Here is a 25,228-nt window from a genome sequence, read left to right as displayed (position 1 = left end):
TCATTCGTTTACGAGCCTCGCTACAGTGTGCATGCACGTTATCCATGTGAAGAGGCGTAAGCAAATGCTACCATTCTGCGAGATTCCTGCAGAAGGTATACGAATTGCGTTGATATACAGAGCACAAGGGAGCCAAAGTCAAGGCCTCCGTGGCGCAATCGGCTAGCGCGTTCGGCTGTTAACCGAAAGGTTGGTGGTTCGAGCCCACCCGGGGGCGAAATCGTTTTAACCGGCACCGAGGTGAGGACATACGTCAACTTTGTTAGAGATACACAGCTAGTGTGACAATTTGGCTGCGTTTGAGTGATGCCACAGAGCCTTATACACATTCAGCCAAGTGACACTGTAGGTAAAAACATGGCCCTACACAGACGTTCTACTGTTTTCCTTTTTAGTCGTCATGTGTGACACTGCAGTAGAGGGACGCCCACTACAAAAGACGCATTCTTTACATTCAATTTCAGCATATACGTCGCGAGTGCCATATGACAGGGCCTGTCTCTCGATGTCGATTTGTATTTGGTGTCTCTTAAGTGTCGGTCTGCAGTAGGCCGCTGTTGGCCGAGCGACGTGCAGTCGCCTTACATGAAGCCCCATGGGCAACGCCAGTGCCACTGTGGACAACAGCATACTGTAGCCAGAGAGAGGAGCCGAAAGGCGCATTTCGCAGTCGAGCCACGCTGTCCCACAAGCTGTGCACTAGGTCAGGATTGTGCAGACCGCAAACTTTTGGTGGGCCGACGCTCGTCGTCGATCGCAAGGGCGAAACATTCAAGAGATTTGGAAAACGGCAATGTGGACACCCCCAGCAGCAGCTGTGTGCCAAATCCGATATCTGGTCGAGGGCTGCAAGATTCAGTATGATGAAGTACCAATTTGGGGATAGCTCACAAACGCTAAGCTGCCGCCTTCTTAGCTCAGTGGTAGAGCACTGGTCTCGTAAACCAGGGGTCGTGAGTTCGAACCTCACAGAAGGCATTCATTTTTTAAACCTTCCTGCAAGGAGCGGAGCTATCTCGAGCAGCATCTAACACATGGCAGTACACTGAATGAAAGGGATGTTCTACAACCTATGACAAGTATTCTACTGGCCTCAGAGGTTTTCTGAATGCATAGGTTGAACATTGGTTTGTATGCATTTTGTAGTATAATGTCATGCTTGGCGATGTCATTCGTTTACGAGCCTCGCTACAGTGTGCATGCACGTTATCCATGTGAAGAGGCGTAAGCAAATGCTACCATTCTGCGAGATTCCTGCAGAAGGTATACGAATTGCGTTGATATACAGAGCACAAGGGAGCCAAAGTCAAGGCCTCCGTGGCGCAATCGGCTAGCGCGTTCGGCTGTTAACCGAAAGGTTGGTGGTTCGAGCCCACCCGGGGGCGAAATCGTTTTAACCGGCACCGAGGTGAGGACATACGTCAACTTTGTTAGAGATACACAGCTAGTGTGACAATTTGGCTGCGTTTGAGTGATGCCACAGAGCCTTATACACATTCAGCCAAGTGACACTGTAGGTAAAAACATGGCCCTACACAGACGTTCTACTGTTTTCCTTTTTATTCGTCATGTGTGACACTGCAGTAGAGGGACGCCCACTACAAAAGACGCATTCTTTACATTCAATTTCAGCATATACGTCGCGAGTGCCATATGACAGGGCCTGTCTCTCGATGTCGATTTGTATTTGGTGTCTCTTAAGTGTCGGTCTGCAGTAGGCCGCTGTTGGCCGAGCGACGTGCAGTCGCCTTACATGAAGCCCCATGGGCAACGCCAGTGCCACTGTGGACAACAGCATACTGTAGCCAGAGAGAGGAGCCGAAAGGCGCATTTCGCAGTCGAGCCACGCTGTCCCACAAGCTGTGCACTAGGTCAGGATTGTGCAGACCGCAAACTTTTAAACTTTTGGTGGGCCGACGCTCGTCGTCGATCGCAAGGGCGAAACATTCAAGAGATTTGGAAAACGGCAATGTGGACACCCCCAGCAGCAGCTGTGTGCCAAATCCGATATCTGGTCGAGGGCTGCAAGATTCAGTATGATGAAGTACCAATTTGGGGATAGCTCACAAACGCTAAGCTGCCGCCTTCTTAGCTCAGTGGTAGAGCACTGGTCTCGTAAACCAGGGGTCGTGAGTTCGAACCTCACAGAAGGCATTCATTTTTTAAACCTTCCTGCAAGGAGCGGAGCTATCTCGAGCAGCATCTAACACATGGCAGTACACTGAATGAAAGGGATGTTCTACAACCTATGACAAGTATTCTACTGGCCTCAGAGGTTTTCTGAATGCATAGGTTGAACATTGGTTTGTATGCATTTTGTAGTATAATGTCATGCTTGGCGATGTCATTCGTTTACGAGCCTCGCTACAGTGTGCATGCACGTTATCCATGTGAAGAGGCGTAAGCAAATGCTACCATTCTGCGAGATTCCTGCAGAAGGTATACGAATTGCGTTGATATACAGAGCACAAGGGAGCCAAAGTCAAGGCCTCCGTGGCGCAATCGGCTAGCGCGTTCGGCTGTTAACCGAAAGGTTGGTGGTTCGAGCCCACCCGGGGGCGAAATCGTTTTAACCGGCACCGAGGTGAGGACATACGTCAACTTTGTTAGAGATACACAGCTAGTGTGACAATTTGGCTGCGTTTGAGTGATGCCACAGAGCCTTATACACATTCAGCCAAGTGACACTGTAGGTAAAAACATGGCCCTACACAGACGTTCTACTGTTTTCCTTTTTATTCGTCATGTGTGACACTGCAGTAGAGGGACGCCCACTACAAAAGACGCATTCTTTACATTCAATTTCAGCATATACGTCGCGAGTGCCATATGACAGGGCCTGTCTCTCGATGTCGATTTGTATTTGGTGTCTCTTAAGTGTCGGTCTGCAGTAGGCCGCTGTTGGCCGAGCGACGTGCAGTCGCCTTACATGAAGCCCCATGGGCAACGCCAGTGCCACTGTGGACAACAGCATACTGTAGCCAGAGAGAGGAGCCGAAAGGCGCATTTCGCAGTCGAGCCACGCTGTCCCACAAGCTGTGCACTAGGTCAGGATTGTGCAGACCGCAAACTTTTGGTGGGCCGACGCTCGTCGTCGATCGCAAGGGCGAAACATTCAAGAGATTTGGAAAACGGCAATGTGGACACCCCCAGCAGCAGCTGTGTGCCAAATCCGATATCTGGTCGAGGGCTGCAAGATTCAGTATGATGAAGTACCAATTTGGGGATAGCTCACAAACGCTAAGCTGCCGCCTTCTTAGCTCAGTGGTAGAGCACTGGTCTCGTAAACCAGGGGTCGTGAGTTCGAACCTCACAGAAGGCATTCATTTTTTAAACCTTCCTGCAAGGAGCGGAGCTATCTCGAGCAGCATCTAACACATGGCAGTACACTGAATGAAAGGGATGTTCTACAACCTATGACAAGTATTCTACTGGCCTCAGAGGTTTTCTGAATGCATAGGTTGAACATTGGTTTGTATGCATTTTGTAGTATAATGTCATGCTTGGCGATGTCATTCGTTTACGAGCCTCGCTACAGTGTGCATGCACGTTATCCATGTGAAGAGGCGTAAGCAAATGCTACCATTCTGCGAGATTCCTGCAGAAGGTATACGAATTGCGTTGATATACAGAGCACAAGGGAGCCAAAGTCAAGGCCTCCGTGGCGCAATCGGCTAGCGCGTTCGGCTGTTAACCGAAAGGTTGGTGGTTCGAGCCCACCCGGGGGCGAAATCGTTTTAACCGGCACCGAGGTGAGGACATACGTCAACTTTGTTAGAGATACACAGCTAGTGTGACAATTTGGCTGCGTTTGAGTGATGCCACAGAGCCTTATACACATTCAGCCAAGTGACACTGTAGGTAAAAACATGGCCCTACACAGACGTTCTACTGTTTTCCTTTTTATTCGTCATGTGTGACACTGCAGTAGAGGGACGCCCACTACAAAAGACGCATTCTTTACATTCAATTTCAGCATATACGTCGCGAGTGCCATATGACAGGGCCTGTCTCTCGATGTCGATTTGTATTTGGTGTCTCTTAAGTGTCGGTCTGCAGTAGGCCGCTGTTGGCCGAGCGACGTGCAGTCGCCTTACATGAAGCCCCATGGGCAACGCCAGTGCCACTGTGGACAACAGCATACTGTAGCCAGAGAGAGGAGCCGAAAGGCGCATTTCGCAGTCGAGCCACGCTGTCCCACAAGCTGTGCACTAGGTCAGGATTGTGCAGACCGCAAACTTTTAAACTTTTGGTGGGCCGACGCTCGTCGTCGATCGCAAGGGCGAAACATTCAAGAGATTTGGAAAACGGCAATGTGGACACCCCCAGCAGCAGCTGTGTGCCAAATCCGATATCTGGTCGAGGGCTGCAAGATTCAGTATGATGAAGTACCAATTTGGGGATAGCTCACAAACGCTAAGCTGCCGCCTTCTTAGCTCAGTGGTAGAGCACTGGTCTCGTAAACCAGGGGTCGTGAGTTCGAACCTCACAGAAGGCATTCATTTTTTAAACCTTCCTGCAAGGAGCGGAGCTATCTCGAGCAGCATCTAACACATGGCAGTACACTGAATGAAAGGGATGTTCTACAACCTATGACAAGTATTCTACTGGCCTCAGAGGTTTTCTGAATGCATAGGTTGAACATTGGTTTGTATGCATTTTGTAGTATAATGTCATGCTTGGCGATGTCATTCGTTTACGAGCCTCGCTACAGTGTGCATGCACGTTATCCATGTGAAGAGGCGTAAGCAAATGCTACCATTCTGCGAGATTCCTGCAGAAGGTATACGAATTGCGTTGATATACAGAGCACAAGGGAGCCAAAGTCAAGGCCTCCGTGGCGCAATCGGCTAGCGCGTTCGGCTGTTAACCGAAAGGTTGGTGGTTCGAGCCCACCCGGGGGCGAAATCGTTTTAACCGGCACCGAGGTGAGGACATACGTCAACTTTGTTAGAGATACACAGCTAGTGTGACAATTTGGCTGCGTTTGAGTGATGCCACAGAGCCTTATACACATTCAGCCAAGTGACACTGTAGGTGAAATCATGTCCCTACACAGACGTTCTGCTGTTTTCCTTTTTATTCGTCATGTGTGACACTGCAGTAGAGCGACGCCCACCACAAAAGACGTATTCTTTACATTCAATTTCAGCGTATACGTCGCGAGTGCCATATGACAGGGCCTGTCTCTCGATGTCGATTTGTATTTGGTGTCTCTTAAGTGTCGGTCTGCAGTAGGCCGCTGTTGGCCGAACGACGTGCAGTCGCCTTACATGAAGCCCCATGGGCAACGCCAGCGCCACTGTGGACAATAGCATACTGTAGCCAGAGAGAGGAGCCGAAAGGCGCATTTCGCAGTCGAGCCACGCTATCCCACAAGCTGTGCACTAGGTCAGCATTGTGCAGACCGCAAACTTTTGCTGGCCCGACGCTCGTCGTCGATCGTAAGGGCGAAACATTCAAGAGACTTGGAAAACGGCAATTTGGACAACCCCAGCAGCAGCTGTGTGCCAAATCCGATATCTCGTCGAGGGCTGCAAGATTCAGTATGATGAAGTAAGAATTTGGGGACAGCTCACAAACGCTAAGCTACCGCCTTCTTAGCTCAGTGGTAGAGCACTGGGCTCGTAAACCAGGGGTCGTGAGTTCGAACCTCACAGAAGGCATTCATTTTTTAAACCTTCCTGCAAGGAGCGGAGCTATCTCGAGCAACATCTAACACAAGGCAGTACACTGAATGAAAGGGATGTTCTACAACCTATGACAAGTATTCTACTGGCCTCAGAGGTTTTCTCAATTCATAGGCAGAACATTGGTTTGTATGCATTTTGTAGTATAATGTCATGCTTGGCGATGTCATTCGTTTACGAGCCTCGCTACAGTGTGCATGCACGTTATCCATGTGAAGAGGCGTAAGCAAATGCTACCACTCTGCGAGATTCCTGCAGAAGCTATACGAATTGCGTTGATATACAGAGCACAAGGGAGCCAAACTCAAGGCCTCCGTGGCGCAATCGGCTAGCGCGTTCGGCTGTTAACCGAAAGGTTGGTGGTTCGAGCCCACCCGGGGGCGAAATCGTTTTAACCGGCACCGAGGTGAGGACATACGTCAACTTTGTTAGAGATGCACAGCTAGTGTGACAATTTGGCTGTGTTTGAGTGATGCCACAGAGCCTTATACACATTCAGCCAAGTGACACTGTAGGTGAAATCATGGCCCTACACAGACGTTCTGCTGTTTTCCTTTTTATTCGTCATGTGTGACACTGCAGTAGAGCGACGCCCACCACAAAAGACGTATTCTTTACATTCAATTTCAGCGTATACGTCGCGAGTGCCATATGACAGGGCCTGTCTCTCGATGTCGATTTGTATTTGGTGTCTCTTAAGTGTCGGTCTGCAGTAGGCCGCTGTTGGCCGAACGACGTGCAGTCGCCTTACATGAAGCCCCATGGGCAACGCCAGCGCCACTGTGGACAACAGCATACTGTAGCCAGAGAGAGGAGCCGAAAGGCGCATTTCGCAGTCGAGCCACGCTATGCCACAAGCTGTGCACTAGGTCAGCATTGTGCAGACCGCAAACTTTTGCTGGCCCGACGCTCGTCGTCGATCGTAAGGGCGAAACATTCAAGAGATTTGGAAAACGGCAATTTGGACAACCCCAGCAGCAGCTGTGTGCCAAATCCGATATCTCGTCGAGGGCTGCAAGATTCAGTATGATGAAGTAACAATTTGGGGACAGCTCACAAACGCTAAGCTACCGCCTTCTTAGCTCAGTGGTAGAGCACTGGGCTCGTAAACCAGGGGTCGTGAGTTCGAACCTCACAGAAGGCATTCATTTTTTAAACCTTCCTGCAAGGAGCGGAGCTATCTCGAGCAACATCTAACACAAGGCAGTACACTGAATGAAAGGGATGTTCTACAACCTATGACAAGTATTCTACTGGCCTCAGAGGTTTTCTCAATTCATAGGCAGAACATTGGTTTGTATGCATTTTGTAGTATAATGTCATGCTTGGCGATGTCATTCGTTTACGAGCCTCGCTACAGTGTGCATGCACGTTATCCATGTGAAGAGGCGTAAGCAAATGCTACCACTCTGCGAGATTCCTGCAGAAGCTATACGAATTGCGTTGATATACAGAGCACAAGGGAGCCAAACTCAAGGCCTCCGTGGCGCAATCGGCTAGCGCGTTCGGCTGTTAACCGAAAGGTTGGTGGTTCGAGCCCACCCGGGGGCGAAATCGTTTTAACCGGCACCGAGGTGAGGACATACGTCAACTTTGTTAGAGATGCACAGCTAGTGTGACAATTTGGCTGTGTTTGAGTGATGCCACAGAGCCTTATACACATTCAGCCAAGTGACACTGTAGGTGAAATCATGGCCCTACACAGACGTTCTGCTGTTTTCCTTTTTATTCGTCATGTGTGACACTGCAGTAGAGCGACGCCCACCACAAAAGACGTATTCTTTACATTCAATTTCAGCGTATACGTCGCGAGTGCCATATGACAGGGCCTGTCTCTCGATGTCGATTTGTATTTGGTGTCTCTTAAGTGTCGGTCTGCAGTAGGCCGCTGTTGGCCGAACGACGTGCAGTCGCCTTACATGAAGCCCCATGGGCAACGCCAGCGCCACTGTGGACAACAGCATACTGTAGCCAGAGAGAGGAGCCGAAAGGCGCATTTCGCAGTCGAGCCACGCTATCCCACAAGCTGTGCACTAGGTCAGCATTGTGCAGACCGCAAACTTTTGCTGGCCCGACGCTCGTCGTCGATCGTAAGGGCGAAACATTCAAGAGACTTGGAAAACGGCAATTTGGACAACCCCAGCAGCAGCTGTGTGCCAAATCCGATATCTCGTCGAGGGCTGCAAGATTCAGTATGATGAAGTAAGAATTTGGGGACAGCTCACAAACGCTAAGCTACCGCCTTCTTAGCTCAGTGGTAGAGCACTGGGCTCGTAAACCAGGGGTCGTGAGTTCGAACCTCACAGAAGGCATTCATTTTTTAAACCTTCCTGCAAGGAGCGGAGCTATCTCGAGCAACATCTAACACAAGGCAGTACACTGAATGAAAGGGATGTTCTACAACCTATGACAAGTATTCTACTGGCCTCAGAGGTTTTCTCAATTCATAGGCAGAACATTGGTTTGTATGCATTTTGTAGTATAATGTCATGCTTGGCGATGTCATTCGTTTACGAGCCTCGCTACAGTGTGCATGCACGTTATCCATGTGAAGAGGCGTAAGCAAATGCTACCACTCTGCGAGATTCCTGCAGAAGCTATACGAATTGCGTTGATATACAGAGCACAAGGGAGCCAAACTCAAGGCCTCCGTGGCGCAATCGGCTAGCGCGTTCGGCTGTTAACCGAAAGGTTGGTGGTTCGAGCCCACCCGGGGGCGAAATCGTTTTAACCGGCACCGAGGTGAGGACATACGTCAACTTTGTTAGAGATGCACAGCTAGTGTGACAATTTGGCTGTGTTTGAGTGATGCCACAGAGCCTTATACACATTCAGCCAAGTGACACTGTAGGTGAAATCATGGCCCTACACAGACGTTCTGCTGTTTTCCTTTTTATTCGTCATGTGTGACACTGCAGTAGAGCGACGCCCACCACAAAAGACGTATTCTTTACATTCAATTTCAGCGTATACGTCGCGAGTGCCATATGACAGGGCCTGTCTCTCGATGTCGATTTGTATTTGGTGTCTCTTAAGTGTCGGTCTGCAGTAGGCCGCTGTTGGCCGAACGACGTGCAGTCGCCTTACATGAAGCCCCATGGGCAACGCCAGCGCCACTGTGGACAACAGCATACTGTAGCCAGAGAGAGGAGCCGAAAGGCGCATTTCGCAGTCGAGCCACGCTATGCCACAAGCTGTGCACTAGGTCAGCATTGTGCAGACCGCAAACTTTTGCTGGCCCGACGCTCGTCGTCGATCGTAAGGGCGAAACATTCAAGAGATTTGGAAAACGGCAATTTGGACAACCCCAGCAGCAGCTGTGTGCCAAATCCGATATCTCGTCGAGGGCTGCAAGATTCAGTATGATGAAGTAACAATTTGGGGACAGCTCACAAACGCTAAGCTACCGCCTTCTTAGCTCAGTGGTAGAGCACTGGGCTCGTAAACCAGGGGTCGTGAGTTCGAACCTCACAGAAGGCATTCATTTTTTAAACCTTCCTGCAAGGAGCGGAGCTATCTCGAGCAACATCTAACACAAGGCAGTACACTGAATGAAAGGGATGTTCTACAACCTATGACAAGTATTCTACTGGCCTCAGAGGTTTTCTCAATTCATAGGCAGAACATTGGTTTGTATGCATTTTGTAGTATAATGTCATGCTTGGCGATGTCATTCGTTTACGAGCCTCGCTACAGTGTGCATGCACGTTATCCATGTGAAGAGGCGTAAGCAAATGCTACCACTCTGCGAGATTCCTGCAGAAGCTATACGAATTGCGTTGATATACAGAGCACAAGGGAGCCAAACTCAAGGCCTCCGTGGCGCAATCGGCTAGCGCGTTCGGCTGTTAACCGAAAGGTTGGTGGTTCGAGCCCACCCGGGGGCGAAATCGTTTTAACCGGCACCGAGGTGAGGACATACGTCAACTTTGTTAGAGATGCACAGCTAGTGTGACAATTTGGCTGTGTTTGAGTGATGCCACAGAGCCTTATACACATTCAGCCAAGTGACACTGTAGGTGAAATCATGGCCCTACACAGACGTTCTGCTGTTTTCCTTTTTATTCGTCATGTGTGACACTGCAGTAGAGCGACGCCCACCACAAAAGACGTATTCTTTACATTCAATTTCAGCGTATACGTCGCGAGTGCCATATGACAGGGCCTGTCTCTCGATGTCGATTTGTATTTGGTGTCTCTTAAGTGTCGGTCTGCAGTAGGCCGCTGTTGGCCGAACGACGTGCAGTCGCCTTACATGAAGCCCCATGGGCAACGCCAGCGCCACTGTGGACAACAGCATACTGTAGCCAGAGAGAGGAGCCGAAAGGCGCATTTCGCAGTCGAGCCACGCTATCCCACAAGCTGTGCACTAGGTCAGCATTGTGCAGACCGCAAACTTTTGCTGGCCCGACGCTCGTCGTCGATCGTAAGGGCGAAACATTCAAGAGACTTGGAAAACGGCAATTTGGACAACCCCAGCAGCAGCTGTGTGCCAAATCCGATATCTCGTCGAGGGCTGCAAGATTCAGTATGATGAAGTAACAATTTGGGGACAGCTCACAAACGCTAAGCTACCGCCTTCTTAGCTCAGTGGTAGAGCACTGGGCTCGTAAACCAGGGGTCGTGAGTTCGAACCTCACAGAAGGCATTCATTTTTTAAACCTTCCTGCAAGGAGCGGAGCTATCTCGAGCAACATCTAACACAAGGCAGTACACTGAATGAAAGGGATGTTCTACAACCTATGACAAGTATTCTACTGGCCTCAGAGGTTTTCTCAATTCATAGGCAGAACATTGGTTTGTATGCATTTTGTAGTATAATGTCATGCTTGGCGATGTCATTCGTTTACGAGCCTCGCTACAGTGTGCATGCACGTTATCCATGTGAAGAGGCGTAAGCAAATGCTACCACTCTGCGAGATTCCTGCAGAAGCTATACGAATTGCGTTGATATACAGAGCACAAGGGAGCCAAACTCAAGGCCTCCGTGGCGCAATCGGCTAGCGCGTTCGGCTGTTAACCGAAAGGTTGGTGGTTCGAGCCCACCCGGGGGCGAAATCGTTTTAACCGGCACCGAGGTGAGGACATACGTCAACTTTGTTAGAGATGCACAGCTAGTGTGACAATTTGGCTGTGTTTGAGTGATGCCACAGAGCCTTATACACATTCAGCCAAGTGACACTGTAGGTGAAATCATGGCCCTACACAGACGTTCTGCTGTTTTCCTTTTTATTCGTCATGTGTGACACTGCAGTAGAGCGACGCCCACCACAAAAGACGTATTCTTTACATTCAATTTCAGCGTATACGTCGCGAGTGCCATATGACAGGGCCTGTCTCTCGATGTCGATTTGTATTTGGTGTCTCTTAAGTGTCGGTCTGCAGTAGGCCGCTGTTGGCCGAACGACGTGCAGTCGCCTTACATGAAGCCCCATGGGCAACGCCAGCGCCACTGTGGACAACAGCATACTGTAGCCAGAGAGAGGAGCCGAAAGGCGCATTTCGCAGTCGAGCCACGCTATGCCACAAGCTGTGCACTAGGTCAGCATTGTGCAGACCGCAAACTTTTGCTGGCCCGACGCTCGTCGTCGATCGTAAGGGCGAAACATTCAAGAGACTTGGAAAACGGCAATTTGGACAACCCCAGCAGCAGCTGTGTGCCAAATCCGATATCTCGTCGAGGGCTGCAAGATTCAGTATGATGAAGTAAGAATTTGGGGACAGCTCACAAACGCTAAGCTACCGCCTTCTTAGCTCAGTGGTAGAGCACTGGGCTCGTAAACCAGGGGTCGTGAGTTCGAACCTCACAGAAGGCATTCATTTTTTAAACCTTCCTGCAAGGAGCGGAGCTATCTCGAGCAACATCTAACACAAGGCAGTACACTGAATGAAAGGGATGTTCTACAACCTATGACAAGTATTCTACTGGCCTCAGAGGTTTTCTCAATTCATAGGCAGAACATTGGTTTGTATGCATTTTGTAGTATAATGTCATGCTTGGCGATGTCATTCGTTTACGAGCCTCGCTACAGTGTGCATGCACGTTATCCATGTGAAGAGGCGTAAGCAAATGCTACCACTCTGCGAGATTCCTGCAGAAGCTATACGAATTGCGTTGATATACAGAGCACAAGGGAGCCAAACTCAAGGCCTCCGTGGCGCAATCGGCTAGCGCGTTCGGCTGTTAACCGAAAGGTTGGTGGTTCGAGCCCACCCGGGGGCGAAATCGTTTTAACCGGCACCGAGGTGAGGACATACGTCAACTTTGTTAGAGATGCACAGCTAGTGTGACAATTTGGCTGTGTTTGAGTGATGCCACAGAGCCTTATACACATTCAGCCAAGTGACACTGTAGGTGAAATCATGGCCCTACACAGACGTTCTGCTGTTTTCCTTTTTATTCGTCATGTGTGACACTGCAGTAGAGCGACGCCCACCACAAAAGACGTATTCTTTACATTCAATTTCAGCGTATACGTCGCGAGTGCCATATGACAGGGCCTGTCTCTCGATGTCGATTTGTATTTGGTGTCTCTTAAGTGTCGGTCTGCAGTAGGCCGCTGTTGGCCGAACGACGTGCAGTCGCCTTACATGAAGCCCCATGGGCAACGCCAGCGCCACTGTGGACAACAGCATACTGTAGCCAGAGAGAGGAGCCGAAAGGCGCATTTCGCAGTCGAGCCACGCTATCCCACAAGCTGTGCACTAGGTCAGCATTGTGCAGACCGCAAACTTTTGCTGGCCCGACGCTCGTCGTCGATCGTAAGGGCGAAACATTCAAGAGACTTGGAAAACGGCAATTTGGACAACCCCAGCAGCAGCTGTGTGCCAAATCCGATATCTCGTCGAGGGCTGCAAGATTCAGTATGATGAAGTAAGAATTTGGGGACAGCTCACAAACGCTAAGCTACCGCCTTCTTAGCTCAGTGGTAGAGCACTGGGCTCGTAAACCAGGGGTCGTGAGTTCGAACCTCACAGAAGGCATTCATTTTTTAAACCTTCCTGCAAGGAGCGGAGCTATCTCGAGCAACATCTAACACAAGGCAGTACACTGAATGAAAGGGATGTTCTACAACCTATGACAAGTATTCTACTGGCCTCAGAGGTTTTCTCAATTCATAGGCAGAACATTGGTTTGTATGCATTTTGTAGTATAATGTCATGCTTGGCGATGTCATTCGTTTACGAGCCTCGCTACAGTGTGCATGCACGTTATCCATGTGAAGAGGCGTAAGCAAATGCTACCACTCTGCGAGATTCCTGCAGAAGCTATACGAATTGCGTTGATATACAGAGCACAAGGGAGCCAAACTCAAGGCCTCCGTGGCGCAATCGGCTAGCGCGTTCGGCTGTTAACCGAAAGGTTGGTGGTTCGAGCCCACCCGGGGGCGAAATCGTTTTAACCGGCACCGAGGTGAGGACATACGTCAACTTTGTTAGAGATGCACAGCTAGTGTGACAATTTGGCTGTGTTTGAGTGATGCCACAGAGCCTTATACACATTCAGCCAAGTGACACTGTAGGTGAAATCATGGCCCTACACAGACGTTCTGCTGTTTTCCTTTTTATTCGTCATGTGTGACACTGCAGTAGAGCGACGCCCACCACAAAAGACGTATTCTTTACATTCAATTTCAGCGTATACGTCGCGAGTGCCATATGACAGGGCCTGTCTCTCGATGTCGATTTGTATTTGGTGTCTCTTAAGTGTCGGTCTGCAGTAGGCCGCTGTTGGCCGAACGACGTGCAGTCGCCTTACATGAAGCCCCATGGGCAACGCCAGCGCCACTGTGGACAACAGCATACTGTAGCCAGAGAGAGGAGCCGAAAGGCGCATTTCGCAGTCGAGCCACGCTATGCCACAAGCTGTGCACTAGGTCAGCATTGTGCAGACCGCAAACTTTTGCTGGCCCGACGCTCGTCGTCGATCGTAAGGGCGAAACATTCAAGAGATTTGGAAAACGGCAATTTGGACAACCCCAGCAGCAGCTGTGTGCCAAATCCGATATCTCGTCGAGGGCTGCAAGATTCAGTATGATGAAGTAACAATTTGGGGACAGCTCACAAACGCTAAGCTACCGCCTTCTTAGCTCAGTGGTAGAGCACTGGGCTCGTAAACCAGGGGTCGTGAGTTCGAACCTCACAGAAGGCATTCATTTTTTAAACCTTCCTGCAAGGAGCGGAGCTATCTCGAGCAACATCTAACACAAGGCAGTACACTGAATGAAAGGGATGTTCTACAACCTATGACAAGTATTCTACTGGCCTCAGAGGTTTTCTCAATTCATAGGCAGAACATTGGTTTGTATGCATTTTGTAGTATAATGTCATGCTTGGCGATGTCATTCGTTTACGAGCCTCGCTACAGTGTGCATGCACGTTATCCATGTGAAGAGGCGTAAGCAAATGCTACCACTCTGCGAGATTCCTGCAGAAGCTATACGAATTGCGTTGATATACAGAGCACAAGGGAGCCAAACTCAAGGCCTCCGTGGCGCAATCGGCTAGCGCGTTCGGCTGTTAACCGAAAGGTTGGTGGTTCGAGCCCACCCGGGGGCGAAATCGTTTTAACCGGCACCGAGGTGAGGACATACGTCAACTTTGTTAGAGATGCACAGCTAGTGTGACAATTTGGCTGTGTTTGAGTGATGCCACAGAGCCTTATACACATTCAGCCAAGTGACACTGTAGGTGAAATCATGGCCCTACACAGACGTTCTGCTGTTTTCCTTTTTATTCGTCATGTGTGACACTGCAGTAGAGCGACGCCCACCACAAAAGACGTATTCTTTACATTCAATTTCAGCGTATACGTCGCGAGTGCCATATGACAGGGCCTGTCTCTCGATGTCGATTTGTATTTGGTGTCTCTTAAGTGTCGGTCTGCAGTAGGCCGCTGTTGGCCGAACGACGTGCAGTCGCCTTACATGAAGCCCCATGGGCAACGCCAGCGCCACTGTGGACAACAGCATACTGTAGCCAGAGAGAGGAGCCGAAAGGCGCATTTCGCAGTCGAGCCACGCTATCCCACAAGCTGTGCACTAGGTCAGCATTGTGCAGACCGCAAACTTTTGCTGGCCCGACGCTCGTCGTCGATCGTAAGGGCGAAACATTCAAGAGACTTGGAAAACGGCAATTTGGACAACCCCAGCAGCAGCTGTGTGCCAAATCCGATATCTCGTCGAGGGCTGCAAGATTCAGTATGATGAAGTAAGAATTTGGGGACAGCTCACAAACGCTAAGCTACCGCCTTCTTAGCTCAGTGGTAGAGCACTGGGCTCGTAAACCAGGGGTCGTGAGTTCGAACCTCACAGAAGGCATTCATTTTTTAAACCTTCCTGCAAGGAGCGGAGCTATCTCGAGCAACATCTAACACAAGGCAGTACACTGAATGAAAGGGATGTTCTACAACCTATGACAAGTATTCTACTGGCCTCAGAGGTTTTCTCAATTCATAGGCAGAACATTGGTTTGTATGCATTTTGTAGTATAATGTCATGCTTGGCGATGTCATTCGTTTACGAGCCTCGCTACAGTGTGCATGCACGTTATCCATGTGAAGAGGCGTAAGCAAATGCTACCACTCTGCGAGATTCCTGCAGAAGCTATACGAATTGCGTTGATATACAGAGCACAAGGGAGCCAAACTCAAGGCCTCCGTGGCGCAATCGGCTAGCGCGTTCGGCTGTTAACCGAAAGGTTGGTGGTTCGAGCCCACCCGGGGGCGAAATCGTTTTAACCGGCACCGAGGTGAGGACATACGTCAACTTTGTTAGAGATGCACAGCTAGTGTGACAATTTGGCTGTGTTTGAGTGATGCCACAGAGCCTTATACACATTCAGCCAAGTGACACTGTAGGTGAAATCATGGCCCTACACAGACGTTCTGCTGTTTTCCTTTTTATTCGTCATGTGTGACACTGCAGTAGAGCGACGCCCACCACAAAAGACGTATTCTTTACATTCAATTTCAGCGTATACGTCGCGAGTGCCATATGACAGGGCCTGTCTCTCGATGTCGATTTGTATTTGGTGTCTCTTAAGTGTCGGTCTGCAGTAGGCCGCTGTTGGCCGAACGACGTGCAGTCGCCTTACATGAAGCCCCATGGGCAACGCCAGCGCCACTGTGGACAACAGCATACTGTAGCCAGAGAGAGGAGCCGAAAGGCGCATTTCGCAGTCGAGCCACGCTATCCCACAAGCTGTGCACTAGGTCAGCATTGTGCAGACCGCAAACTTTTGCTGGCCCGACGCTCGTCGTCGATCGTAAGGGCGAAACATTCAAGAGACTTGGAAAACGGCAATTTGGACAACCCCAGCAGCAGCTGTGTGCCAAATCCGATATCTCGTCGAGGGCTGCAAGATTCAGTATGATGAAGTAAGAATTTGGGGACAGCTCACAAACGCTAAGCTACCGCCTTCTTAGCTCAGTCAGTTCCGCTTTAGACGCCGTGCAGTGTGGACGTGCCTAGTCTTCCGCTCCGCCGTAGCGTTACGTATAGTGGACTATCGTTTTTGTTTACGTGTTGTGTTGCAACTTCTGAGAGTGTTTCTCCGTCGTTGTTTCGTACCTTGTGTTACTTTCTGTCCTTATTTCAGTGTTTTTTGTGTAGCGGTTTCGACCGCATATTTTGAAAATGTCGTCCCAGGTTATTCCTCGTCAGGCTACAGTTAGTTTTGCTTTTGACAAGTCAACCCGCCATGTGCAACCTAGTTCGCTTGAGATACATGATTGGTTGGTAGATACCTTTGGTGTTCATTCGGATCAGGTGCACACTGCTTATTTTGATACCGAACTATATGTTTTCTTTGTTAAGTTTATGGACCCACTTCAGGTTGATAAAATTCTTTCTAAATATGGTCATCAAGTTCTCTTTCGGCATCGGGATGATTCTGTAAGTACCGTGCTGCTTTCCAATGCTTCCATCACGTATACCAATGTTCGTGTTTACAACCTTCCACCGGAGGTGGATAATGTCTATCTTAAGGAGGGTCTACAGAAGTATGGTGATGTAAAGAGCATTCGCCTTGAACGCTGGTCAAGCCAACATCGCCTGCAATGTTACAGTGGTATTCGCTCAGTCGAAATGCACGTTAAGCAGAATATTCCATCTCACCTGCAGATCGGTGGATATCGTGTCCATGTAACATATAGTGGTCAGGTTGGCACCTGTTTTTTGTGCAATGAAAGTGGTCACGTGCGTACCGACTGTCCGCGGAGAGTTTTTGTTTTAAAAAATTCTCTCGAACAGCGTCGCAAGTTAACGGTCGCTGACCTCGTTGCAGGTGGTTCTGCTCTTGGTGTAGCACAGTCCAGTGGTAGTAGCGCCCCGCCACAGGTTTTGCGCACCCCTGACACAGAATTTCCTCCTTTGCGTGCTAAATCTGATGTTGTTCCGTCTGTCCCTCAGGTGGGTGTGCCACTTTTGAATAATAAGAGGCGTCGCCCACACGATGGAAATAGTACGGATGAGGATCTCCCTGAGATGCCCCAGTCCGAGCGACCGGCATCCTCCGAGCCACTGTGTACTGTAGCTGCTCCCTGCCCTCCTGAGGTAGCGGTTCTGGTGGCGGCTGCTGGCGCCCCTCCGGCCTCCGACGCAGCTTCTCTCGAGTCGGGTCGTCGGTCGGACCTGTTGGCGCCGTCTTCCGAACCGACTTCGATGTCACAACAAGTGGAGCCGCGACAACTTCCTGCTTCGCTGCCCCATACCTCTGCCAGCGGAGCTGCTCCGCTTCCTTCCAACTCTGCGGCCTCGGACCTTCCTGCTCACGTTTCGCCTCCGTGCAGTCCATGTTTGCCGGAAGCTAGTGCAGGTGTTGACCATTCCGTTTTGTCGGATGTTTCCCCCGCGACCCCGGATCCCGCATGTGGACCGGCGCGGGTGGTGTCGGATACAGAACTTGACCCTCCTACGTCACCGGCGGCTGAAGTTTCCTTGCCCGTCAGCCGACGCAAGTTACGCGTTCAGCCGAACGTTAATGCTGTTCGTAAAAAACCGAAACGTAAGGGATCCACGGAACGGGGTAGCAGTCCCCCTCCCTCGGATGCCTCCGTCACCCCTGCTATGGACTGTGACGCTGGTGCGTCGGTGTAGGTGATTTGTTTTCTCGCTTTTCTCTCTATGGTTCAAGCATACACCTTTCTTACCTTAAATGTTAACCGTATTGAGTCCGACGTTCGCATTGCCTCTTTGCGGCAGTTTATTTACGACGCCTGTGCGGACGTAGTGTTTTTGCAGGAAGTGTTGTTTTCTGATCTCTCTCTACCTGGATTTCAAACTGTTTTTAATGTCGCGCCGGAATATTCAACAGGAACTGCTCTTTTCTTTCGAGAGGGCATTCCTATTACTGACGTTGAATTCCTTGACTCTGGCCGTGGGATTGGTTGTCGTCTTTTTGATCTCCGCCTCATTGTTTTGTATGCCCCCTCTGGTTCGGGTCACACTGTGGCTCGATCGCGCTTTTATAAAGAAGAGCTTATTTATCTTTTGCGCCAGAGTCCTCGGAGTCTCCTGCTCGGAGGCGATTTTAATTGTGTTTTACGCCCTGCAGACCAGTCCCCCAATTTTAATTATTGCCGTGATTTACATGACTTAGTTCGTACGATGCATCTGCGTGATGTTTGGGAACACAAATATCCAACCCTGGTGAAATATACGTTTTTTACCGCGTCCTCATGCAGTAGACTCGACAGATTCTATTTATCTGATTTTTTATGTGATAAAATTCTTTCTGTCGATGTTATTCCTACTAGTTTTTCTGACCATTGTGCTTTTACTGCCACTGTAAATCTTAGTCACCAACCTGCAAAACTTTATCGTTCCCAGTGGATGTTAAATGTTTCCCACCTTGCCGACAGTGCTATGGATGATGTTATAAGTGGCGTGTGGGAGCGATGTCTTCGCTCTGTCCCGCGATACCCCTCCTTGCTGGTTTGGTGGACTGCGTTTGCCAAGCCCAAGATTCGTCAGACTTTGATTTTCTACTGTGCTGCTAGGGCGCGTGATTTTAAGAACACGTATGAATATTACTACTCTGTCCTGCGTGAACTATATGACGCGGCGGGTACCTCTCCTCTGCGGATCCATGATGTTCGTCGTATTAAAGCCAAGCTCTTGAGCCTTAAACGACGACAGATGGATGGTCTGCGAGTTAAGTCGAAACCTCACTCTCTTGTTGAAGGTGAGCTGACATCCTTGTACCACCTGCTACGGCATCAGACTCGTCGTCGTCGCTCCTTCATCTCTTCTCTTACGGTGGATGATGGGCGACAGCTTCTTGCACAGGAGGAAATGGTTCGTGCTCTTCACCAGTATTACACTAGTCTCTATTCTGCCGATGATTCTGGTGAGTCTCTTTCGGATGATGTCTTTGGGGATCTAACTGCGACGATCGCGCCTGACGCGAACGGCGAATTTCTCCGGGAGTTCCAGGTAGATGAGGTTTTCGATTATATTGCTCGCTCTCCGTCCAGTAAATCGCCGGGTCCAGACGGCCTGCCTAAAGAATTTTATCTCCGTTTTTGGCCTCTTTTGGGTGGCATTTTTACGCAGATTTTAAATGAGATTGTCAGGGGGATGGATGTGCCTGCCGATTTTAAAGTAGGGAAAATTGTTTTAATTCCGAAGTCTTCTGGTCGTTTATCTGCTGCCAATCTTCGTCCGCTCACATTGCTGAATTTTGACTACAAGACAGCTGCTAGAGCGCTCAATAGCCGGTTGTCCTCTCTGCTTCGGGGTGTGATTGGTGCACATCAATGTTGTTTTCATGATAGATCTATTCTGACACCAGTAGCCGAATATCGGGATGTTGTCTCGGTTGCGGCGGTTACAAACGTACATTGTGCCTTTGCCTTCCTTGATTTTCATAAGGCTTTTGATCACGTCAGTCATGTGTTTTTAGATCGTGTTTTAGGTACAATAGGTTTTAACGCTTCATCACGTGGTGTTCTTGGCAATTTGTATAGGGGAATAACAGCTCGGGTGTCAGTCAATGGGCAGCTGACGCCGCCCATTGCTATCCGCCGCGGAGTGCCTCAGGGTAGTCCGCTCTCTATGTCTTTATTCGTATTGTCCCTGGAACCGCTGCTTCGGACTATTGGTCTCAAGCTTCAGGGTATGTCCCTCTCTGGTGGGAAGCTCTCGGTTAAGGCATATGCGGATGATGTCGTTGTTCTCCTCCGTCAACGTGATGATATCCCGTTGTTGAAAGGGGCAGTTGATGCATACTGTCGTGTCTCTGGAGCGCGTCTCAATCAGGGTAAATGTAAGTTCCTTGATATTCGAGGATTTCGCGATGCTGACGTCCCTTGGGCCACTGTTGTCGATCGCCATACGTCCTTGGGGATTATCATTGATCGGTGTCCTCTAAAAATGGCGGCTCTCAATTGGAAATCGGTCACCGAGAAGATACAGGGGGCTCTGATGGTCCATGAGCAGCGCTCTGCTACCATTTTGCAAAAAGTCAGAATTTTAGACACCTACGTTCTATGTAAAGCTTATTATGTTGCTCAGCTGTTCCCACTTCCCATGATGGTGGCGAAAAGGTTGCGCCAATTGTCTAGCAGGTTTATATGGAAGGGCCATCTATTCAAGTTACGTTACGAGGTAATGACGAAACCGCGTATCTCCGGAGGCTTGGGCCTCTCTGACATTACTCGCAAGGCGTCTGCTTTGTACGTCCGCCGAACGACTCTAATTGTTACGCAAGAAGTGACTTCAATTACATCCAGGCTTTTTACTGTTGTGCGTCCGGCGAGCCTTGCTCCACCTGTCGATGTCGGACGCCTAAATTTTAAGTTGAAACACATTCGGGAATTTTACATTGCGGTGAGTTACCTCGGTGACGTCTTCTTGCGGCGACCGGTGCCAACGACCAAGGGCTTGATTGCCCGCTGGGAGGGGCTGGCCGGTCCCAATCCAATAGAACTGGCGTCTCCATCTGTGTCCTGGAGGAACGTCTGGAAGAATGTTAGTCTGCCGATCCACTCTATGGCCGTGGCGTCCACGTGGTATAGGGTAATAAATAATTTGGTTCCCACCAATGTACGACTGCACCGTATTGGTCTTTCTGACACGGACACCTGTACTCGGTGTGGTCTCGCGGATACCCTTGAACATCGATTCACCTGCTGTGGGCACCTTGCTAATTGGCGTTGGCTCAGGAAACAACTTGCCTTTGTCACTAGGTCTGCTGAAGCCGCTTATACTATTGACATCATCGTCCGGCCCGATTCTTCCTTTTTTCCGCGAACGAAGCTCCATACCGTCATGTGGTTGATTGGCCATTTCGTACATTTTGTCAACAGTTGTCATGAAGAGGATGGACACCTAGCGTTTCGGCAGTACATGCTTACTGCTTACTGGCAGCGCTTGCGATTGCCAGGCCTCCGAGATGATTTTGCCAATATGCTTAGCCTGACATTTGAAAGAGAGGGTGTTGGCTAAGGTCACCTGTGTGAGCCATTTTCTTTTATACTGTTTCTGGATTTGCCGCCTTTATGTATGTTTCTTCTCTACACCAGGACTGAAGTTTCCGTGTTTTTTTTTTTTTTTTTTTTTTTTAATCTTTATTTCACAAAGCAGTCTACATTATATAGTCATGTTTTAGGATTTTAATTACAGTAGTGTACTTCTTTTGAAGTGGCTGTGTTGTGGATGTTCCTTCATATTTTTTTTTTTTCTCAATAGATATATTTGTTAGAGGAATAATAATTACGCTTTCATTTGCTCATAATGAGCTGAGACTGAATTGCAGGCATTTAAAAAAAAAAAAAAAAAAAAAAAAAGGGGTATGATTCTTGCTTAGGGTGCAGGAGGTCCCGGGTTCAAATCCCGGACGTCTAAAAAAAAAAAAAAAAAAAGTGGTAGAGCACTGGGCTCGTAAACCAGGGGTCGTGAGTTCGAACCTCACAGAAGGCATTCATTTTTTAAACCTTCCTGCAAGGAGCGGAGCTATCTCGAGCAACATCTAACACAAGGCAGTACACTGAATGAAAGGGATGTTCTACAACCTATGACAAGTATTCTACTGGCCTCAGAGGTTTTCTCAATTCATAGGCAGAACATTGGTTTGTATGCATTTTGTAGTATAATGTCATGCTTGGCGATGTCATTCGTTTACGAGCCTCGCTACAGTGTGCATGCACGTTATCCATGTGAAGAGGCGTAAGCAAATGCTACCACTCTGCGAGATTCCTGCAGAAGCTATACGAATTGCGTTGATATACAGAGCACAAGGGAGCCAAACTCAAGGCCTCCGTGGCGCAATCGGCTAGCGCGTTCGGCTGTTAACCGAAAGGTTGGTGGTTCGAGCCCACCCGGGGGCGAAATCGTTTTAACCGGCACCGAGGTGAGGACATACGTCAACTTTGTTAGAGATGCACAGCTAGTGTGACAATTTGGCTGTGTTTGAGTGATGCCACAGAGCCTTATACACATTCAGCCAAGTGACACTGTAGGTGAAATCATGGCCCTACACAGACGTTCTGCTGTTTTCCTTTTTATTCGTCATGTGTGACACTGCAGTAGAGCGACGCCCACCACAAAAGACGTATTCTTTACATTCAATTTCAGCGTATACGTCGCGAGTGCCATATGACAGGGCCTGTCTCTCGATGTCGATTTGTATTTGGTGTCTCTTAAGTGTCGGTCTGCAGTAGGCCGCTGTTGGCCGAACGACGTGCAGTCGCCTTACATGAAGCCCCATGGGCAACGCCAGCGCCACTGTGGACAACAGCATACTGTAGCCAGAGAGAGGAGCCGAAAGGCGCATTTCGCAGTCGAGCCACGCTATGCCACAAGCTGTGCACTAGGTCAGCATTGTGCAGACCGCAAACTTTTGCTGGCCCGACGCTCGTCGTCGATCGTAAGGGCGAAACATTCAAGAGATTTGGAAAACGGCAATTTGGACAACCCCAGCAGCAGCTGTGTGCCAAATCCGATATCTCGTCGAGGGCTGCAAGATTCAGTATGATGAAGTAAGAATTTGGGGACAGCTCACAAACGCTAAGCTACCGCCTTCTTAGCTCAGTGGTAGAGCACTGGGCTCGTAAACCAGGGGTCGTGAGTTCGAACCTCACAGAAGGCATTCATTTTTTAAACCTTCCTGCAAGGAGCGGAGCTATCTCGAGCAACATCTAACACAAGGCAGTACACTGAATGAAAGGGATGTTCTACAACCTATGACAAGTATTCTACTGGCCTCAGAGGTTTTCTCAATTCATAGGCAGAACATTGGTTTGTATGCATTTTGTAGTATAATGTCATGCTTGGCGATGTCATTCGTTTACGAGCCTCGCTACAGTGTGCATGCACGTTATCCATGTGAAGAGGCGTAAGCAAATGCTACCACTCTGCGAGATTCCTGCAGAAGCTATACGAATTGCGTTGATATACAGAGCACAAGGGAGCCAAACTCAAGGCCTCCGTGGCGCAATCGGCTAGCGCGTTCGGCTGTTAACCGAAAGGTTGGTGGTTCGAGCCCACCCGGGGGCGAAATCGTTTTAACCGGCACCGAGGTGAGGACATACGTCAACTTTGTTAGAGATGCACAGCTAGTGTGACAATTTGGCTGTGTTTGAGTGATGCCACAGAGCCTTATACACATTCAGCCAAGTGACACTGTAGGTGAAATCATGGCCCTACACAGACGTTCTGCTGTTTTCCTTTTTATTCGTCATGTGTGACACTGCAGTAGAGCGACGCCCACCACAAAAGACGTATTCTTTACATTCAATTTCAGCGTATACGTCGCGAGTGCCATATGACAGGGCCTGTCTCTCGATGTCGATTTGTATTTGGTGTCTCTTAAGTGTCGGTCTGCAGTAGGCCGCTGTTGGCCGAACGACGTGCAGTCGCCTTACATGAAGCCCCATGGGCAACGCCAGCGCCACTGTGGACAACAGCATACTGTAGCCAGAGAGAGGAGCCGAAAGGCGCATTTCGCAGTCGAGCCACGCTATGCCACAAGCTGTGCACTAGGTCAGCATTGTGCAGACCGCAAACTTTTGCTGGCCCGACGCTCGTCGTCGATCGTAAGGGCGAAACATTCAAGAGATTTGGAAAACGGCAATTTGGACAACCCCAGCAGCAGCTGTGTGCCAAATCCGATATCTCGTCGAGGGCTGCAAGATTCAGTATGATGAAGTAAGAATTTGGGGACAGCTCACAAACGCTAAGCTACCGCCTTCTTAGCTCAGTGGTAGAGCACTGGGCTCGTAAACCAGGGGTCGTGAGTTCGAACCTCACAGAAGGCATTCATTTTTTAAACCTTCCTGCAAGGAGCGGAGCTATCTCGAGCAACATCTAACACAAGGCAGTACACTGAATGAAAGGGATGTTCTACAACCTATGACAAGTATTCTACTGGCCTCAGAGGTTTTCTCAATTCATAGGCAGAACATTGGTTTGTATGCATTTTGTAGTATAATGTCATGCTTGGCGATGTCATTCGTTTACGAGCCTCGCTACAGTGTGCATGCACGTTATCCATGTGAAGAGGCGTAAGCAAATGCTACCACTCTGCGAGATTCCTGCAGAAGCTATACGAATTGCGTTGATATACAGAGCACAAGGGAGCCAAACTCAAGGCCTCCGTGGCGCAATCGGCTAGCGCGTTCGGCTGTTAACCGAAAGGTTGGTGGTTCGAGCCCACCCGGGGGCGAAATCGTTTTAACCGGCACCGAGGTGAGGACATACGTCAACTTTGTTAGAGATGCACAGCTAGTGTGACAATTTGGCTGTGTTTGAGTGATGCCACAGAGCCTTATACACATTCAGCCAAGTGACACTGTAGGTGAAATCATGGCCCTACACAGACGTTCTGCTGTTTTCCTTTTTATTCGTCATGTGTGACACTGCAGTAGAGCGACGCCCACCACAAAAGACGTATTCTTTACATTCAATTTCAGCGTATACGTCGCGAGTGCCATATGACAGGGCCTGTCTCTCGATGTCGATTTGTATTTGGTGTCTCTTAAGTGTCGGTCTGCAGTAGGCCGCTGTTGGCCGAACGACGTGCAGTCGCCTTACATGAAGCCCCATGGGCAACGCCAGCGCCACTGTGGACAACAGCATACTGTAGCCAGAGAGAGGAGCCGAAAGGCGCATTTCGCAGTCGAGCCACGCTATGCCACAAGCTGTGCACTAGGTCAGCATTGTGCAGACCGCAAACTTTTGCTGGCCCGACGCTCGTCGTCGATCGTAAGGGCGAAACATTCAAGAGATTTGGAAAACGGCAATTTGGACAACCCCAGCAGCAGCTGTGTGCCAAATCCGATATCTCGTCGAGGGCTGCAAGATTCAGTATGATGAAGTAAGAATTTGGGGACAGCTCACAAACGCTAAGCTACCGCCTTCTTAGCTCAGTGGTAGAGCACTGGGCTCGTAAACCAGGGGTCGTGAGTTCGAACCTCACAGAAGGCATTCATTTTTTAAACCTTCCTGCAAGGAGCGGAGCTATCTCGAGCAACATCTAACACAAGGCAGTACACTGAATGAAAGGGATGTTCTACAACCTATGACAAGTATTCTACT

General features: G+C 49.4%; 33 non-coding genes across 33 annotated transcripts; all 33 read left to right on the top strand.

Annotated features, from left to right (window-relative positions):
* Positions 1–143: 143 nt before the first annotated feature.
* On the top strand, positions 144–217 carry Trnan-guu (transfer RNA asparagine (anticodon GUU)). Its single transcript has one exon. It is a non-coding gene; the product is annotated as a tRNA-Asn (tRNA).
* Positions 218–906: 689 nt separating this feature from the next.
* On the top strand, positions 907–978 carry Trnat-cgu (transfer RNA threonine (anticodon CGU)). Its single transcript has one exon. It is a non-coding gene; the product is annotated as a tRNA-Thr (tRNA).
* Positions 979–1,311: 333 nt separating this feature from the next.
* On the top strand, positions 1,312–1,385 carry Trnan-guu (transfer RNA asparagine (anticodon GUU)). Its single transcript has one exon. It is a non-coding gene; the product is annotated as a tRNA-Asn (tRNA).
* A 697-nt stretch (positions 1,386–2,082) lies between these two features.
* On the top strand, positions 2,083–2,154 carry Trnat-cgu (transfer RNA threonine (anticodon CGU)). The gene has a single exon. It is a non-coding gene; the product is annotated as a tRNA-Thr (tRNA).
* A 333-nt stretch (positions 2,155–2,487) lies between these two features.
* On the top strand, positions 2,488–2,561 carry Trnan-guu (transfer RNA asparagine (anticodon GUU)). Its single transcript has one exon. It is a non-coding gene; the product is annotated as a tRNA-Asn (tRNA).
* Positions 2,562–3,250: 689 nt separating this feature from the next.
* Positions 3,251–3,322, top strand: Trnat-cgu (transfer RNA threonine (anticodon CGU)). Its single transcript has one exon. It is a non-coding gene; the product is annotated as a tRNA-Thr (tRNA).
* Positions 3,323–3,655: 333 nt separating this feature from the next.
* Positions 3,656–3,729, top strand: Trnan-guu (transfer RNA asparagine (anticodon GUU)). Its single transcript has one exon. It is a non-coding gene; the product is annotated as a tRNA-Asn (tRNA).
* Positions 3,730–4,426: 697 nt separating this feature from the next.
* On the top strand, positions 4,427–4,498 carry Trnat-cgu (transfer RNA threonine (anticodon CGU)). Its single transcript has one exon. It is a non-coding gene; the product is annotated as a tRNA-Thr (tRNA).
* Positions 4,499–4,831: 333 nt separating this feature from the next.
* Trnan-guu (transfer RNA asparagine (anticodon GUU)) lies at positions 4,832–4,905 on the top strand. The gene has a single exon. It is a non-coding gene; the product is annotated as a tRNA-Asn (tRNA).
* A 689-nt stretch (positions 4,906–5,594) lies between these two features.
* Trnat-cgu (transfer RNA threonine (anticodon CGU)) lies at positions 5,595–5,666 on the top strand. Its single transcript has one exon. It is a non-coding gene; the product is annotated as a tRNA-Thr (tRNA).
* Positions 5,667–5,999: 333 nt separating this feature from the next.
* Positions 6,000–6,073, top strand: Trnan-guu (transfer RNA asparagine (anticodon GUU)). The gene has a single exon. It is a non-coding gene; the product is annotated as a tRNA-Asn (tRNA).
* Positions 6,074–6,762: 689 nt separating this feature from the next.
* Trnat-cgu (transfer RNA threonine (anticodon CGU)) lies at positions 6,763–6,834 on the top strand. Its single transcript has one exon. It is a non-coding gene; the product is annotated as a tRNA-Thr (tRNA).
* A 333-nt stretch (positions 6,835–7,167) lies between these two features.
* On the top strand, positions 7,168–7,241 carry Trnan-guu (transfer RNA asparagine (anticodon GUU)). The gene has a single exon. It is a non-coding gene; the product is annotated as a tRNA-Asn (tRNA).
* A 689-nt stretch (positions 7,242–7,930) lies between these two features.
* Positions 7,931–8,002, top strand: Trnat-cgu (transfer RNA threonine (anticodon CGU)). The gene has a single exon. It is a non-coding gene; the product is annotated as a tRNA-Thr (tRNA).
* Positions 8,003–8,335: 333 nt separating this feature from the next.
* On the top strand, positions 8,336–8,409 carry Trnan-guu (transfer RNA asparagine (anticodon GUU)). The gene has a single exon. It is a non-coding gene; the product is annotated as a tRNA-Asn (tRNA).
* A 689-nt stretch (positions 8,410–9,098) lies between these two features.
* On the top strand, positions 9,099–9,170 carry Trnat-cgu (transfer RNA threonine (anticodon CGU)). Its single transcript has one exon. It is a non-coding gene; the product is annotated as a tRNA-Thr (tRNA).
* Positions 9,171–9,503: 333 nt separating this feature from the next.
* Positions 9,504–9,577, top strand: Trnan-guu (transfer RNA asparagine (anticodon GUU)). The gene has a single exon. It is a non-coding gene; the product is annotated as a tRNA-Asn (tRNA).
* A 689-nt stretch (positions 9,578–10,266) lies between these two features.
* On the top strand, positions 10,267–10,338 carry Trnat-cgu (transfer RNA threonine (anticodon CGU)). The gene has a single exon. It is a non-coding gene; the product is annotated as a tRNA-Thr (tRNA).
* Positions 10,339–10,671: 333 nt separating this feature from the next.
* On the top strand, positions 10,672–10,745 carry Trnan-guu (transfer RNA asparagine (anticodon GUU)). Its single transcript has one exon. It is a non-coding gene; the product is annotated as a tRNA-Asn (tRNA).
* Positions 10,746–11,434: 689 nt separating this feature from the next.
* On the top strand, positions 11,435–11,506 carry Trnat-cgu (transfer RNA threonine (anticodon CGU)). Its single transcript has one exon. It is a non-coding gene; the product is annotated as a tRNA-Thr (tRNA).
* Positions 11,507–11,839: 333 nt separating this feature from the next.
* On the top strand, positions 11,840–11,913 carry Trnan-guu (transfer RNA asparagine (anticodon GUU)). Its single transcript has one exon. It is a non-coding gene; the product is annotated as a tRNA-Asn (tRNA).
* A 689-nt stretch (positions 11,914–12,602) lies between these two features.
* Trnat-cgu (transfer RNA threonine (anticodon CGU)) lies at positions 12,603–12,674 on the top strand. Its single transcript has one exon. It is a non-coding gene; the product is annotated as a tRNA-Thr (tRNA).
* Positions 12,675–13,007: 333 nt separating this feature from the next.
* On the top strand, positions 13,008–13,081 carry Trnan-guu (transfer RNA asparagine (anticodon GUU)). Its single transcript has one exon. It is a non-coding gene; the product is annotated as a tRNA-Asn (tRNA).
* A 689-nt stretch (positions 13,082–13,770) lies between these two features.
* Positions 13,771–13,842, top strand: Trnat-cgu (transfer RNA threonine (anticodon CGU)). The gene has a single exon. It is a non-coding gene; the product is annotated as a tRNA-Thr (tRNA).
* A 333-nt stretch (positions 13,843–14,175) lies between these two features.
* Trnan-guu (transfer RNA asparagine (anticodon GUU)) lies at positions 14,176–14,249 on the top strand. Its single transcript has one exon. It is a non-coding gene; the product is annotated as a tRNA-Asn (tRNA).
* Positions 14,250–14,938: 689 nt separating this feature from the next.
* Positions 14,939–15,010, top strand: Trnat-cgu (transfer RNA threonine (anticodon CGU)). The gene has a single exon. It is a non-coding gene; the product is annotated as a tRNA-Thr (tRNA).
* Positions 15,011–15,343: 333 nt separating this feature from the next.
* On the top strand, positions 15,344–15,417 carry Trnan-guu (transfer RNA asparagine (anticodon GUU)). The gene has a single exon. It is a non-coding gene; the product is annotated as a tRNA-Asn (tRNA).
* Positions 15,418–21,946: 6,529 nt separating this feature from the next.
* On the top strand, positions 21,947–22,020 carry Trnan-guu (transfer RNA asparagine (anticodon GUU)). Its single transcript has one exon. It is a non-coding gene; the product is annotated as a tRNA-Asn (tRNA).
* Positions 22,021–22,709: 689 nt separating this feature from the next.
* Positions 22,710–22,781, top strand: Trnat-cgu (transfer RNA threonine (anticodon CGU)). Its single transcript has one exon. It is a non-coding gene; the product is annotated as a tRNA-Thr (tRNA).
* A 333-nt stretch (positions 22,782–23,114) lies between these two features.
* Positions 23,115–23,188, top strand: Trnan-guu (transfer RNA asparagine (anticodon GUU)). The gene has a single exon. It is a non-coding gene; the product is annotated as a tRNA-Asn (tRNA).
* A 689-nt stretch (positions 23,189–23,877) lies between these two features.
* On the top strand, positions 23,878–23,949 carry Trnat-cgu (transfer RNA threonine (anticodon CGU)). Its single transcript has one exon. It is a non-coding gene; the product is annotated as a tRNA-Thr (tRNA).
* Positions 23,950–24,282: 333 nt separating this feature from the next.
* Trnan-guu (transfer RNA asparagine (anticodon GUU)) lies at positions 24,283–24,356 on the top strand. Its single transcript has one exon. It is a non-coding gene; the product is annotated as a tRNA-Asn (tRNA).
* Positions 24,357–25,045: 689 nt separating this feature from the next.
* On the top strand, positions 25,046–25,117 carry Trnat-cgu (transfer RNA threonine (anticodon CGU)). The gene has a single exon. It is a non-coding gene; the product is annotated as a tRNA-Thr (tRNA).
* The last annotated feature ends 111 nt before the right edge of the window (positions 25,118–25,228 follow it).

The sequence above is a fragment of the Schistocerca serialis genome, chromosome 6, assembly GCF_023864345.2.
Source record: "Schistocerca serialis cubense isolate TAMUIC-IGC-003099 chromosome 6, iqSchSeri2.2, whole genome shotgun sequence".
NCBI lineage: Eukaryota > Metazoa > Arthropoda > Insecta > Orthoptera > Acrididae > Schistocerca > Schistocerca serialis.
This window is presented reverse-complemented; position numbering and strand designations above follow the sequence as displayed.